The 15,010-nt window shown below is 41.7% G+C and overlaps 1 protein-coding gene across 1 annotated transcript in view; it reads left to right on the top strand.

Annotated features, from left to right (window-relative positions):
• Nucleotides 1-14,748, top strand: part of LOC134483163 (disks large homolog 5-like) — a 259,049-nt gene extending 244,301 nt beyond the window's left edge. Inside the window, exon 5 of the transcript XR_010060060.1 lies at nucleotides 14,678-14,748. The gene's annotated coding sequence lies outside the window, so the exon portion shown is untranslated. The remainder of the gene's footprint in view (nucleotides 1-14,677) is intronic.
• The last annotated feature ends 262 nt before the right edge of the window (nucleotides 14,749-15,010 follow it).

Consider the following 15,010-nt stretch of genomic DNA (forward strand, 5'->3'; position numbering starts at 1 on the left):
TGCGATACAACATAGTTTTAGGAATTATGTTGCAGTCAGCAAAGCCAGAGCAGTGGACCCATCTAATCCCTTTGTCATGCATCAGAAGTAGAGAATGTGGAGTGTGCCCGGTTGGGTTAATGCCTTGAACTGGCTCACCACATTCCCAATTTCCCTTTGAAATGACAACATATTTTTGGCATTACACATTGGATGTATGCAATTTGCCTTTTGATTTCATAGGGGAATAATTAAGGGACTTCCTGGAGTGTCGAAAAGCACTGTGGATAAACTGTGTAGAGACTGAAAGACTACAGGGGTTTTGGAAGCTGAGCTAATGTATTTTTATTATGATATGTTTAAGAACCTATGGGGAATTGGGAGTGGAATATGGTGATTTGAATGATAATGGCCCCCATAAACTCACATATATGAATGTTTGTTGCTGGTTAGTGGAAATATTCGGGAAGAATTATAAGATACGGATTTGTTGGAGGAGTGTATGGGATTGGGCTTTGAGGTTTCCAAATTCAACACCATCTATAGTTAACACTAACTTTCTCTGTCTCCGACTTGCACATAAGATGTAAGCTCTCAGCCAGTTCTCTAGAAACATGGTGTCCTACCTGCTGCCGTGTACCCCAGCATAATATTCATAGACTCATGATCCTTGAAACTGTAAGCTGAAATAAACTCTTTCTTCTACAAGTTCCCTTGCTCATGGTGTCTCTTCACAGCATAGAAAAGAAACTAAGATTGGAAGGAACAGTTAAGTGAAAAATTTCTCAATAATATTCTGGAAAATAAAATTCAGACATTTACCAAAAGTGTCAGGTACCGTGATCAAGCTGGCTTGACTGCAGAGGTGCAAGAATGTTTCAACAAATACAAATGAATAAACAATTCACCACAGAAAACCAAGAACAGGAAACACATGATCACTGCAGTAGAGGCAGACAATCTCTTTGGCAAAATCCCACAGTGATTAATGCAAAAGTCCTGGAGAATCTGGGATATGGAGAAGACATACCTTAACATTATAAAGGTGATATGCAAGGCCAACAGCATCCTAACTGGAGGAAATCATAATGGATTTCCACTAAAATCAGGAATAAGTCACAGATGTTCATTCTTTTCATCTAATTCAACTAGTATGTGAAGTCTTATCCAAACAATATGACAATAGAGAGATGGAAAGGCATGTTAATATGAAAGAAAGCAGTCAGAGTATTCTCATTTGCCGGCCATATAATCCATATATAAAGACCACTACGAAACCACTAGCAAACTCCTATGGCTCATGGACACATTCACTAAAATCACAGTAAAATCAATAGAACTCCTGTATACCAACAATAAATATGACGAAAGAAGCCAAGAAAACAAACCCATTCAGAATAAAAATCTTGTAATATCTAAGGAAGTAAAGACTTGTTAAAATGAAATCACTAGGAAAAATAAAAAAAAAAAAAACTGAAGAAACCAGAAAATGAAGAGACCTCTCATTTTCATGTATCAGTATGATTTATATTATTATATCGAATCCTACCAGAGTCATCTACAGGTTTAAATCCATCCCATTATAATCCCAATACAGATCTTCATGGGAATGAAAAAAAAATCTCAGAACTCACATGAAAGCACAACTGAGCAGGGCAGGCAGACACTGCTAACTAATAAGACAGTAAAGCACTGCGGGAGGCATCACCTTTAATGATTTCACCTTCATTTTGGGGAATAGTAAAAAAGAAAAACCAGCATGTTAATATCATGAGAGCAGACACAGTGCCTAATGGAATAAAACTGAAGAGCCTGATATTGGCCTATGTTCTTATCAGCATTTGGGTTTTGACAAAAAGGAAAACAAACAAACAAAACAAAAAACTCACAACCCCCCCTCCCACCACCACACACAAGTGCAGTTTTCAACCTGTGGGTTGCAAGCCCTTCAGGGAACAACCACATATGAGACATACTTTATACATGATATTTACATTACAATTTAAAACAGAAGCAACCTTACATTTATGACTTAGCAATGAAATAATTTGGTAGTTGGGGTTGGTTACCACAATGTGAAGAACTGTATTCCTTGAGTTGTTCTTGGTCATAGTATTTTTCTGCAGTAACAGAAATGTGACTGATATATAAACTGGTACCGAAGTGAGTGGAGATGTTTGTGAGGAATCTCTTGATTTTTTGGAGGAGGGTGGGAGACTTTGGATTGGGAAAACTGTTGAATTATTTAAGGAGATCTTAACAGTTGTTTTAGTTTGCCACATGGGAGACATAAGTATTGTGAGTCTGTGCAAAATAGAGCCTCTCTGATGAGACTTCAAAGGACGGCAGGAACTCTATTGGTGGCTGGCTTAGAAGCAATTGATATAATTTGGCAAACAATCTGTCTCTTTTCTGCCTGTTTACTAAGAAGTGACCTGAAGATAAATAAAAAGCTAATTGACTAATTGTTTTGAGCAAACTTCAAGGGGTAGATACCCGGTGACCTTCCTCATATAGTAGGAATGTGTGTTTGTATTTTCCATTGTTAATGTAGCCAGGACTTCAGTTAATCCCTCCACATTCAGGGTCTGGACGCATAGGAAACTGCAAGATCTCCCAGGATTTGGAAAATGTCCCAATTGTTGTAAGGTCCCCAAAACATGTTGTCACCCCACACACATTGGGAAGCAACTTAAAGGAACATGACCCCCTCATTCTCAGGAGGAAGGGTGGGTGGGTGGTTATTTGTCTGCCGTGGGCTGTAGATGATTATTGTCAGTTAGGGGGTTGGTTGCAAGTTCTTACTGGCCATGGTCAGGGAGGAAACAGTAAAGCAGATTCGAATCAGGAATATCTTTCTTCCTTTCTCTTTCTCTCCTCAATTCTCTGTCTAATGTTGTGGGAAATCAGGAGAAGGGACTAAAATGACAAAATCATAGATCACTGTATCTCTATTTATACTAGAAAGCAATACCAAGTCTCAAATATTTTAGGATGGCATGGATTTTTGAATGATGATAGAATTTAAAATTGTATTTGCATAAATGATTCAATTCATTTTTAAGATATAAGTATATGCAACTTATTCACAATGTGGTGTAAAATTCTAATTTTATAAAATTACTACTGCACACTGCCGTGGATAATTAAGGAATTCAAGCTAGTACTTTCCAACTATAAATAATCAGTCTTCCAGTCATGTTAGGTACTGCTTTAGTTAGGTACAGAAATAAGCTTTATTTAACTTCCTGTGTATGTTTTATAGTTAAGTAGGAAGTAAATCCCTTGGGAAAAAAGCCACATTTGTCCACTGAGATAGACATTACATACAAAGGTGGTTCTCAAATCCTTTAGAGATCTGAAGAATCTGCCATTTCAGATGTCCTAATAGTTAAAGGCTTTTCACAGTGGGAGAGACCTCAACTCCTGGTAGTGTCCCCAATCTATTCTGAAAAAGATGATGGGCTCTAAAGAACCATTGGGTGAAATACTACCCACTTACCTCTACTGCTGCCAGAAAGCTGTCCAGACTGTGCAGAAGTTGATCATGGGGAAGTCTGTGTCCCAGTTTTTGGAAAAAAAAATAGGATAGTCCTTCAAGTGACCTGCTTCAAAGGATTGTTGTCAGAGCTCCTGGCCCAGTGAGTTGAAGGTGGATGCCACAGTGACACAGGAATATTTGCTGACTGACTCCCAGGGTAGCCAACAATTTCTGTCATTTCTTTAGATTTGGAAACTGTTTGCTCTGAATTTCCTTTTATTCAGGCAACATTTCTCCTCCTCAGATCTTGGATGGGGTTGAAGATTAGATAGTTTAGTCTTAACCTTTTCTTGTTATGAGAATCAGAAAAACAAACTTGTTCACCATCGTGCAGAAATGTGACAGCCAGGAACCTGGACAGGAACAGGGTGGACATGGGAGGCTCAGCAAGCAGGGCTCTATGGACAGTCCACAGCAGTATCAAAACTCCTGTGATAACTGCTCTGGCACGATAAGTCCTGAGAGAGGATGGGGATGCCAGGACAGTGTGTGTGGTCTGACCACTGCCTGGGACATTTAAAAGCTTGTACCACCCCCGAGCACATAGAAGAGCTTGAGCAGAAAGAGGCTGATGCCCAGAAGCCGCTGCTGTGGTAGGAGGCAGTTATGGCGGTTGGAGGTGGGGGTAGAGGATGAGGAGGGATGGGAGAAGACCGAGGAGTTTCCCCAAAAGACAAGAACAGACACCAACCTTACTACTCCAGAACCCACGCCAATCCCACCCCACCCCTAAAATGCCCAGTCCACTGCCAAACCTCCCATGCCAAGCATTCACAGCTTCATCCCCACTGTGCTTATTTCTTATTTTTTTTAACTTCTTATTTATTCTCTGTGAACCTCACATCCTGCAGCTCAACTCCATTCATCTGCCCTCCCCTCAGGTCTGCACTCCATCCTTGCATCCTGCTCTAAATCAGAGCAAAAATAATCTTCGTGTGGAAGCTGAATAAAGAAAAAGAAAAAGAAAATTTGTACGCAAAAAAATGTGTCAAATTTTAAGGATGAAAGACATAAACGCTTAAATTGTTTGGAATTAATGAAAGTACATTTGGTCTCAGAAGACTTATTATGGTTAATAAATGCAAGTTATGATAGATAAGGGATACAAAGCTTAAAAAGGGATAGAAAATGATTTAGGTACAAAATTTTAGACTAATATAATTTAGATAATGAAGTACCTTCTCCAATTTTGCAAAATACGAATGGACAGAATATTGTGACAGTAATTCTTACCTGATGCATCTCATAAGTTTTCTTATTTTATCTAGCTTATTAATGTTAAATTAAAGGTATTTCTTGGAGTAAAAGGGGAAATGCTGAGGTGACCTCCCTTTGTACTAAGGTGTGTCAACTTTCAATTGTTAGTTCTGTACTGGCAGTGAGTTGAGTGCTGGCAGGATTTCTCTTGTCATTTCTATGTCCCATCATCAGCTTTGCTATTTTGTGGATGTTTGTCCTTCTCACCAGCTCAACACAAGCTAAGAGATGTATCAGGTGTTGTCTCACTGCCGATTGGATGTAATAAAGATCTGATGGCCAAGAGCTGCGTCAGGAAGTATGTGGGCAGAACTTCCGGGCATAGAGAGGGACATAGGCAGAGGCAAGCTGAAGCAGGAGATTCAGAATAGACATGGGCAGGAAGAGATATGGAACAGACTACAGCAGAGGGGTAAAGAGCTAAGCAGCAGGTGGGTCTCAATGGTAGAAGAATGGGGTTAAATTTTAGAGAAGATGAGGGACTGCCCAGTGAAAGGCCTAAGATTCAAACTATGTTCGAATTCTCCATGTCCCATTTACACCTCAGGCAACTCTGTGAAAATAGTACACAATACAGTATTAACATGGCTTTGAGCCTGTGGTGTGGTTACTTTTGGTCACAGTTCCTCAAGACTGCAGGAGAAGGAACAACACACAGGGCAAACACATGAAAACCATGTGCAGCTTAGAGTGGAAAAGATCACTAAGAAGTTTAATGTCACAGCAAAGTCATGTGCTGAAGAGGAGGGTGACATAGTTAAGGAGATGAATGTTATTAACGATAAGCCTCCTGCCTCTGTACTGTAGAGATGTGGAAGGTGTCCTCAAGGCAAGACTCTTACCAATTAAAGTTCCAACTTGGAAAAGGGAGCTCAATAGATTTCGTGCTCCTACAAAGCAAGTGCATAGGGAAGATGCTGCAGTTGTCATCCAAGCAGGCAGCTGACAGGTCAGTGCACCTCATGTGGCACGGAATTTGGAGGAAAAAAGATTTTAAGATTCAGGATGACATGAACAGGACCAGGCGACTCTCGCATTTATGTTTTTATTATTTGAGGCTTGAATTAGAATGATACTCATAGTCTGATGTTTTTTAGTTTTCTTTCATTATTTTATCTACATTTCCAATTTATCTCCCACTCCATGTTCCTCTACCTGACCCCCTCTTCTGTCCCCCACACCCTCTCCCTATGAGATTGCTCCTCCACCCGCCAATTCACTCCCGCCTCAGAGGCCTAAGTTCCAATATCATGGTTCATGAAGCTTCCTCAGAAACAAGGTTCTCCCGTCCCAGTGATCCCAGATAAGCTGGTCCTCTGCTACATATCTACCTGGAGCCATGGGCACACCCTGATTCTTTTATTAGTTACCTTAGTTAAGGTGTCTCTTCACAGCAATAGAGCAGTGACTGACAGGCTTAAATTCACTTTGCATCCCAATTGCTGTCCTTTCTCTTGTTACTTCTCTCCCACAGTTCCTCCCCAATGTCCTCACACCATCTCCTCTGAGAGAGTAGAGGAATATCCCTCAGAGTGTGCATCCACCAAGATACATCAAGTTTTTGTAGGGCTGGTGCACCTTCTCCCACTGAGGCCAGGGAAGACACCTGAGTTAGGGTATCAGATTTCACAGACAGGCAAACCTTTGTGGATAGCCTCGGCTCCAGTTACTTACAACAGGGTATGTAATACTGTATTAAACTTAGTAAGGTTTACTTACCTTCACCTATCAACTCATCCTGAGAAACAGTGCTCTGGCCTGATGCTTTTGTTTTCAGCCCTATCTTCCTCTTTCTTCTGTGCTTACCACTGTAACACAGGAGAAGCTTCTAATATTAATGTTGCCAGATCTTTCCGGTCTTGGGGGATAATTCTATTCTGAGTTGTATATGGATGTAATATCTTCTTTACGTATGATGAATATATACTTCAGGAAAGGACTGCTTCCTTGTTTCTATTAAGATCTAATATGACGAAAGGATTCTGATTAATATTCCAGAATCGTAGGCCACCAGGTTGGTATGTCATCACTCACTGAAGTGAGGTGAATTTTATAACACCTTTTGGCCACCCACTTTCAATGTCATTATGTGGTATTGCCTTAGGCTCTTTTCTACATTCCCCTGCCTTTGGCTGAGTATATGTTTGAGGTCTCTCTGTGACTGTGCAAAGAAGTAAGAGCTAGGGCTGGGCCACAAAATAAGAAAGTACTTGTTCATCCAAAAACAAAAACAAAAAACAAACAAACAACCAAAAAAAGCTCTAGGGTAAAATATCGGTGCTAGTGCTGAACTGAACTGCCAGAGGTAATTTTTTTTACACTATCTTGGGGCTGATAATATGAATCAAATATCCTGCAACATAAGTTTGCAATGTTGCCTGCATTTTATAAATCAAGTCTGACCACCGTTTTGGTTCTTTCCAATCATGTCTGAGTGCATCATCACGGGAACCCCAAAGAAAATCAGAAATGGGTCCTTGAAGCTGATGCACAGGGCCAGTATAGACCTAAATACCACAGAGGAAACCTTGATTCTTATCACAAGGGATCATTCACCATCCCTCTTGTCACATAACTTATGACAAGACGTCACCTTTCCTAAACTTAGCCTTTTTCCCGAGTGCTGCAGAAGGGAAGACCTGGTGTCAAGGGGTCTGGACTCAGACCACAGAAACACTGAATTCATTTAAATAGGTGTAGTTTATTGAATGCACACGCCAATACAGTTCACCCAGAGCAACAGCTCACAACTGTGTACTGGACATTGCTAGGCCCAGCTCATTGCAAAATCCACATGGGCTAAAGCACAAGTGCTGGAAATGCTGCTGTCTATGGGCCCTGACTCGGGTCATTTTACACATAATTGTTCCTATTTTCCTTGAATCTAATGGGTCCTATGTGAAGCTCATAGTTGGGGAACTTGTTAAGATTAACAAACCTCATAACATACAGAATATAACAGGGTATGTGACCAGCACCACACAGTTCAATGTCAGGTTTTTTTGTTTTTTGTTAGTTTGTTTGTTGGCATCCATGATGTGGAGGCGTATTACAGAACAATAGGAAAGAGCTGGCTGCTGTGTAACAAATTTGCTGCTATTAAGGTAGGTATGGGGGCAAGACCTCAGCAACAGCCCTTAAGATAGGAAGGAGATGATGTGTTTGATACCTGAAAGGAGCTGCCTCAGCTGTGTTTCTCTGCCTGCTCAGTGCCCATTCACCATCACTCTGTCCCTGAAGAGGACCTCAAGGTCTGCCCCCTGCTGCCTGTGAGCCAGGACTAGGCACAGAAAGGCAAGGCCACAGCACTGGTTTCCAATTCCTCAGTAATGCTGGATTTCCAATAATGTACTTGTATACACAAATACAGTGTGGTAAGTAACAATATATACTAATCATTTCTTACATAGGGCAACAGTTGATTGACTACAACTAATTCTATTTTAAAAAAAGAAAAGAAACCTGGCTCTTGTGGAAATACACAAAGAAATATCTACGATGGTGGGCAATGAATTCTGCCATAGACTGAACTCAGAAAGGTGGGGTTGTGAGAAAGATGCATGGTCAAATAGCCCACCAGGTTCACATTGTGTCAACTTGATTTAATCTAATGACAAAGAAGTGGAGTATCTCTGATGGCTTCCTTCTAATCCCTTGAAAGGATCCCTAGGGATTGGCCTCATTACATCACACTTCTTGATGGGGCAACAACACTCAAGGAAGCTTGAGATTGTCATAGGCACAGTATTATGCTACATATACAGAGTAGATAATACTACGATGTTCAGATGATGATATCCATTTGTATGCACTCTTAAGGTGAACCTAAGGAAAGAGATATCAAGGTCCTTAGAATGGAAAGATCAGTCCCAGTTTTTTTTTTTCTACCATTCCAAACTGAACGACTGGTAGGGAGAGAATGGTAGATAATCGAGAATTGGTGGATGATGCTTTGAATGCAGGGTGGGTTTCTGTGCTGGTTTTAGACAGGGTCTCAAGTATCCCATGTTGCCCTCTCCCTGGCTGGCCAGGTTCACTTTGAGCTCAGATAAACCTCCTTCCACTTTCCAATAGATAGGCTTACAAGAGTGGCTTCCAAGGACTGTGAGGACAGCATTAGCCTTTGACAGTTGAGGTGTGTAACCCACAACTATAGTTTTAGCCACGTTTTCCCATGTCTACCAGCTATTTCACAGTGTTGCTGTTCTATGCCTGACAAGCGGGGACACAGAAAAATAACCTGATAGAGAGCAAGGACATGGTGATCACATCCTTACCTCTTCTGTACGTTCTGGATGAGGTTTGTTAAAATTCCAATATTGCAAAAAGCTTTATATAGGGCCCATCACATCAAGGGTCACTGTGTACTGTTCTATCTAAAATGTCTAATCAGAACTGACTACCATATAACACTTCCTGCAGTCCTCATATGAGAAACTTGGGATTTTGTTTTGACTTTTTCTTTTCTCTGTCTCTCTTATTTTTTGCTATATAAGTTGAGAGAAAGATAGTTAGGGCTATGAATTTGCCCCCAAAATTTGAACTATGGATGTGATCAATCAATGTTAGTGTGTGCATTCTGTAAAGTATTCATTTTTCACTATGATAGATGCTTTTGTGTTTGGTGTGGTGGCCATTTCCCAGTGTACAGGTGCTGGGACCTTGCTCTATCCACTTAATGATGTTTATAGCCTCATTTTAGACCTTTCTGTGCACCCCCTATATCTCTTGACTATTTTATTTTTCTGATAGAAGCTCATGGTATATCTTACTCAGGCCTGTGAGCAGTGCTCCTTTGGCGACATTGGTGCAGAGAGGAGAACCCCACCACCAGCATGAGGTTCCCTTCACTGGTGGCTTCAATATTGCACTTTCCTCTGCCAACTGGTCTCCACACTTTGCCTAGCACCATAAAGACTTCAACTCTTTCTCCTAAGGAATATTCTGGCAATTGTCGATTGCTAAGCACATGACTTCATGAGTGTTCCCCTAATACACACCCATGTTGTAATCTACCATGCAGACTATTTCTTGATGTGATATAAAGCACCTGTACATAATGAGACAGGAGAACTTTTGACTGCATATTCAAGCTGGTATGAAATCTCAGGAAGTTTTAATGGCTAACATTGGTGAATGAGGACAATTTGAGTTAGAATGAGACATTTTTGTGCAAGATATGGAAGGAAACATTCATTTAGATGCATAGGAATTACTAAGGTTTTTTATAATCAAGCCTTGAGGAAAATTTGGCTTTGGAAGCAGGAGGTGCTCAGTGACTCTGCCCCAGGAAAGTCTCCTGGAAAGGGCACCTCAGCTTATGCTCAGTACAGGGAGAACATTAGCAGGGAGGCAAAGTCGCTCCCCGTGACATCTGCTGTCCCTTCTTGGACATTCTATTGTCTCCTAGAGAGTTCTGGCATCCTCTGTGATGTCACCAGTGTTGTAGTGACAACCAGTGCCCTAGTTTCTCTCAGTCTGAGTCTGGCGGTTACAAGCTAAGACATGTTTTCCCGTCTTCGCAAGCCTTTTGGGAGGGGGAACGTCGATTGTGGACAGACTAGAGTGAAGGAATCTGGCCTTTCGTCTCAAAGTAATGATGGACAGAGACAGCAATTCTGGGGAATGTTTAGTAAGTTCTGGGCAGTATATTTTGAGCTCCCTGTCAGGGGGGCTGCAGGCTTAGGCTGACCTTTCTAGCAATGGGCCACAACAACTGGAGCATCTGAAAAGGAATTGAATTTCCATGAATATCACAATTCCTGAAAGTCAGGATTTTAGAACTTTAGTTTCCCCAACCCCACAGGGAGTATATGGTAAGGCAAGGCTATTATACTGTGAATTTCTGGCCTTTACTTTTACAGTGCATTTGTTAGGTTACATTGATATAATAACATGATCAGGAGTCATGGAGGGTCCACCTTTTCTGAGTTTAGACAGGGCAGCAATGTATTTCACTCTCATTGCTTCTTTAAATACAGTGGGTATCTGACAGTAGTAACAGAGAGAGATTGTGCTCCAGGCTATAACCTTATGTTCTTAGACGTCCTCTGATTTCTTCTAACTGGCAGGGTCATCGTTAGCTTTATATATTAGAGGTTGTGTGTTACACACATTTTTCTAAAATACCAAAACTGTTTGGAACATGTGGACCAAGATTCAGCCGGTAACCTATTGGAACTTCTGGGGCATTTGTTATTTCATATAGGGGAATTGATAAGTCTCTTGAACATGTCCTTCCTGGAAATGTGTTTTAAATCCAAAGTTGTTGGCCTAGAGTATCAGGGTAGGACATCTGAGTGTCTCCAATCACTCAAGTTTTGTGGATGGTGAATTTATCATCTGAGTTCTGAAACCACAGGGGTGAGGGTCCTGAAACCAAGCTGTACCCTGGTCAGTTGATGATAATCCTGGAGAAGCCATCTCCATGGTACATGTAAGCACGTGATGTCCGGCATAGGGAACACCTGGCTGCTTACATCTCTTGGTCTCTATAGAGTAGTGGGAGAACTGAGGTCCCCTGAGGAGGCCTCCTAAGCATAGACCAATCGCCTAGCAGTGACACTGGGTTCCAGGCTTGTTCTCCTGTTTAGGCCTCACTGAGGTCTATGTACACTCTATGCATTCTCCCCATGCAGGTTCACTTGTGTTCTTCTACCTACAGACGCTGGGAGAGAAACATCATCCCCTGGCACTGCCCTAAGCGAGAAGCAGGCCAAGAAGGAAAAGGAGAGGCTGATTAAAGAGCTGCAGCTCATTACCGAGGAGAGAAATGACCTGAGAGATCGCCTGAGGTTTCTGACAGAGAGATCCATGAAGAACAGGTATGAATCGCTCCAAATGCTCTTGTTTCATTCCTGGGTCTGTAAGGTCACCTTCATCTTATCCTATTAAGGTTTTGGGTTCTAGAAAGCTGTGCCTCCCTAACCACCCTGTGCTAAACCTCACCTCCCATATAGAGGAGTTTCAGAACCTGACCCTTCCTGAGGAGAGAGATGGACAATGGACTCCTCTGCTTCCATTTATTGAAAAGCAGGATTTGTGGTCTGAATGAAGAATTCAGGGATAGAGTCAGAAAGAATGAGTTCCCAGTGTGCATTTGCAAAGCCCTTGACATCTGTTGGCTTTGCAAGATTGTAATTGCAGTGAGTTTATGGTGAGTCTCTGTACATGCTAGGCAGGGGACTGAGTGCTGGAAGATCCAGGCAGCAGCCTGAGGGGCCTGGTCCCAAACTGTTCATCTCACTGCTTGACTAGAAGTTGTCAGGCTCAGGCCTGTTTGTTATTGTCTGTGTGTCTGTGGGAGCCCCTCGGACACAGCAATAGTGCATGCATTTCTCCTGGTTCTCACAGTGCTCTCTGTTTCCATATTTGCTTTTCTCTTTCTCTAACTCTGTTTACATTTCTCTTTTTTTTGTGGGTGTGTCTCAGTCTGTGAGTCTGTGTGTGCATACATCCAAATGCATATGCACAACTGTTATATGTTTATATTTCCCTCCACACTTGGAATATAGGAGTCTATTTCTTGGCCTGAGTATTTACCTGTAACACATTCATGGTGGTGTGAATGCTTTGTTCTGGGAGCCCCACCGTCAACAGCACAGTTCTTTGCCTATGTGGACACGTTTGTCTGTTTATTTGTATTCCTTGTGCAGATTATAATTTTGTGTTGATATATGGTCTGTTATCGGGACAGGAGAAAAGAAATCACAGGTTTCTGGCTGTGTTGGGGTGGGGGAGCATGGAGAGGTGTGGCCTAGGCTCTTGATAGCTCAACTGGCTTGACTGCAGATTTCCTCTTGATTGAACAAAGGGAGCCAGGGAAGCCTCCAACTGGATGCTGAGATTCTGGTGTCCTGGACGCAGAAAAACACGTTTCTGAAGCTGAAGAAGGTCCCAATATGTAGAATTCAGAAGGTGTCCTTTCAGGGCTGGTGTAGTACAGGACCCATCCTGAGCTCATATATTCCTAAATGCTGATGTTCATTGGACTCTATCATTTGGGGCCAGGCCCCACTTCAGGCCAAATCCATATTATGAAGACCTGGAGAGAATGGAGGAGGCGGTCATGTCAATTCTGCACAACTTAGAGATGGAGAACACTGTGATCCATGAGAACAGCCATAAGCTGAAGAAGGAGATTACCTTCTCTAGGTAAGTCCTGGTCAGAAAGGCTATCACCTGTGGAATGGCCATTTCTGACTTTCTTTGTTCTGGATTGGACAGTCTTCAGCTCTGGTTCTATCTCTTGTGCTCTTTACACATCAGAGTTCCAGGGTCATTAGGACTCAGTTTTCAGTTCCATAAAAGACTGTTACTCATCCCAGGATTGTCTAGGCATCTGCAGAAGGCTCTAGATAGAACAGCACTGATTGAAGTCAGCAGAAGGTTATTAGGCTGACCTGGACCTACGGTGTCATACCAGGTTTTACAACACTCAGTGTGTGGACCACATGGTTAGCATGACCTTCCCTTGGTTCTACTGACCTCTTTTGCGGGTGTTTGCCAACTACTAATTGATGTTGCCCCCATGCATTGGGCTTTCATGGATAGTTGAAGATCCATGTTCTTTTTGAGAGATGTGGACACTAATTGGTGCTCGGGCCAAACAAACAATTTATTCTTCCCCGAATTAACTCTTTGTGGTTTGTGCAGGAGCATTATGTGTATCGAGATGTATTTAATTAAGTCTTCATGGGTATCTGGGACCTGGTAGAGTTAGTGGGACTTGGGAGTAGGAATGGGAGAAAGGGGCAGCATGATCTTACTATGCAGACTGTATTTCCAGAAACCTGCTCAGCCAGCTCCTGATGGAGAACACATGCAGGAAGAAGTTGGTCCCACGGAAGCAGGGGAGCAAGGAGGGACATCTTGAGTGTGCACTGAACCAGAAATATTTGGTTGACTTCAACAAGAAAGATAAAGACCAGCAACCTCCAGACCCAGCATCATCAGGTAGGGACGAGCAGCTGTGTTAGCTTAACAATATCTGATAAAATTTGCCAATTTGATACACCTGTGCTTTCTCCTACCTCCTTTCTAATTTACACTCACAACCAGCCAACCACCTCATGTAATGGAATTGTTCATTGCTCTGCCTATGCGCAAGTATTCTGGGAAGCCAACCACTTTTCAGAAACTGAATTATTTTGCAAGTATATTTGTCTGCTCTTTTTGAAGCTGCATTATAGAAATGGTGACAGATCAATAACATATCACATTATTGCACATGCACGTGATAGATTGGATGCTATGTAGAGTTTTGAACAAGTTCTTGGTTCTTGACAAATGACAAGTGGTCATGTGACTTCTTGTGTAGGAAGCACCTTTCCGGGATAAGAACCAAGTGCAAATGTCAAATTAGTACTTGTCATTGGCTTTAACCTTGGTGACATATGGACATCTCCTTTCTTCCTGCAACCCAATGAGGTCCCTTCCATTGCCCTGTTCTTGGTTTGCACTGGTATAAGTCTGGGTCCCATATTGGCAGCCCACATTACTGTGAGGGTTGCTGGAGATTTTCCCTGCCCACAGAGTTAGCAACAATGATATCAGTTAAAAGGTCCATGTTGACTGTCCAATAGAACTGAGGTGGTAGAAGGCAGCATTCTGACAGCTGGCTTGCGTTTCACCACCAAATCAGTGTCTGAGAAACTGCCTTCCTCTCCCAGGTCTCAGAAAGTGCAAGAGAGCTGGAATTGGACACACACCAGTAAAAGAGCTTCCTGAGGAATAAGTTGCTTTCTCAGGAGTCCCTGATGACAAACATCCTGAATGGTAACAATATTTTTTGGATGAGTATTCTTCCTCAGAATTAATTTGTCATTTCTTAGACACCCTAAATTTATATAACACTAAGCCAGCCTGACTGATTGAGGTCTTACTCACTTTCTTCTTCAGAAAACACCACTTGAGAGACAACTTGGGGGACCGCATTTCATTATGTGTGCTAGAGGATAAACAGCAATACATCTGTGCTTCTAAATGTTCGTTAAGAATATGCTGTTTAGAAATATTTTTGTTATGATTTTAATTGAAATTTTCTTTTTGTTGTTTCATATTTATATGTTCTTGTTACTGTTTTTCACTTTCCAATATTTTTAAATATTTTTATTCATTCATTTTAATCATGTTTTGTTGTAAAAATGTATTCATTATGAATAAATATTGATTTCTATCTCTTGACTCTTAAGACCATCATTCTTATTCAAGGGTTCTGTCCCCTCCTGAGGG

The sequence above is a fragment of the Rattus norvegicus genome, chromosome 19, assembly GCF_036323735.1.
Source record: "Rattus norvegicus strain BN/NHsdMcwi chromosome 19, GRCr8, whole genome shotgun sequence".
Classification (NCBI taxonomy): Eukaryota; Metazoa; Chordata; class Mammalia; order Rodentia; family Muridae; genus Rattus; species Rattus norvegicus.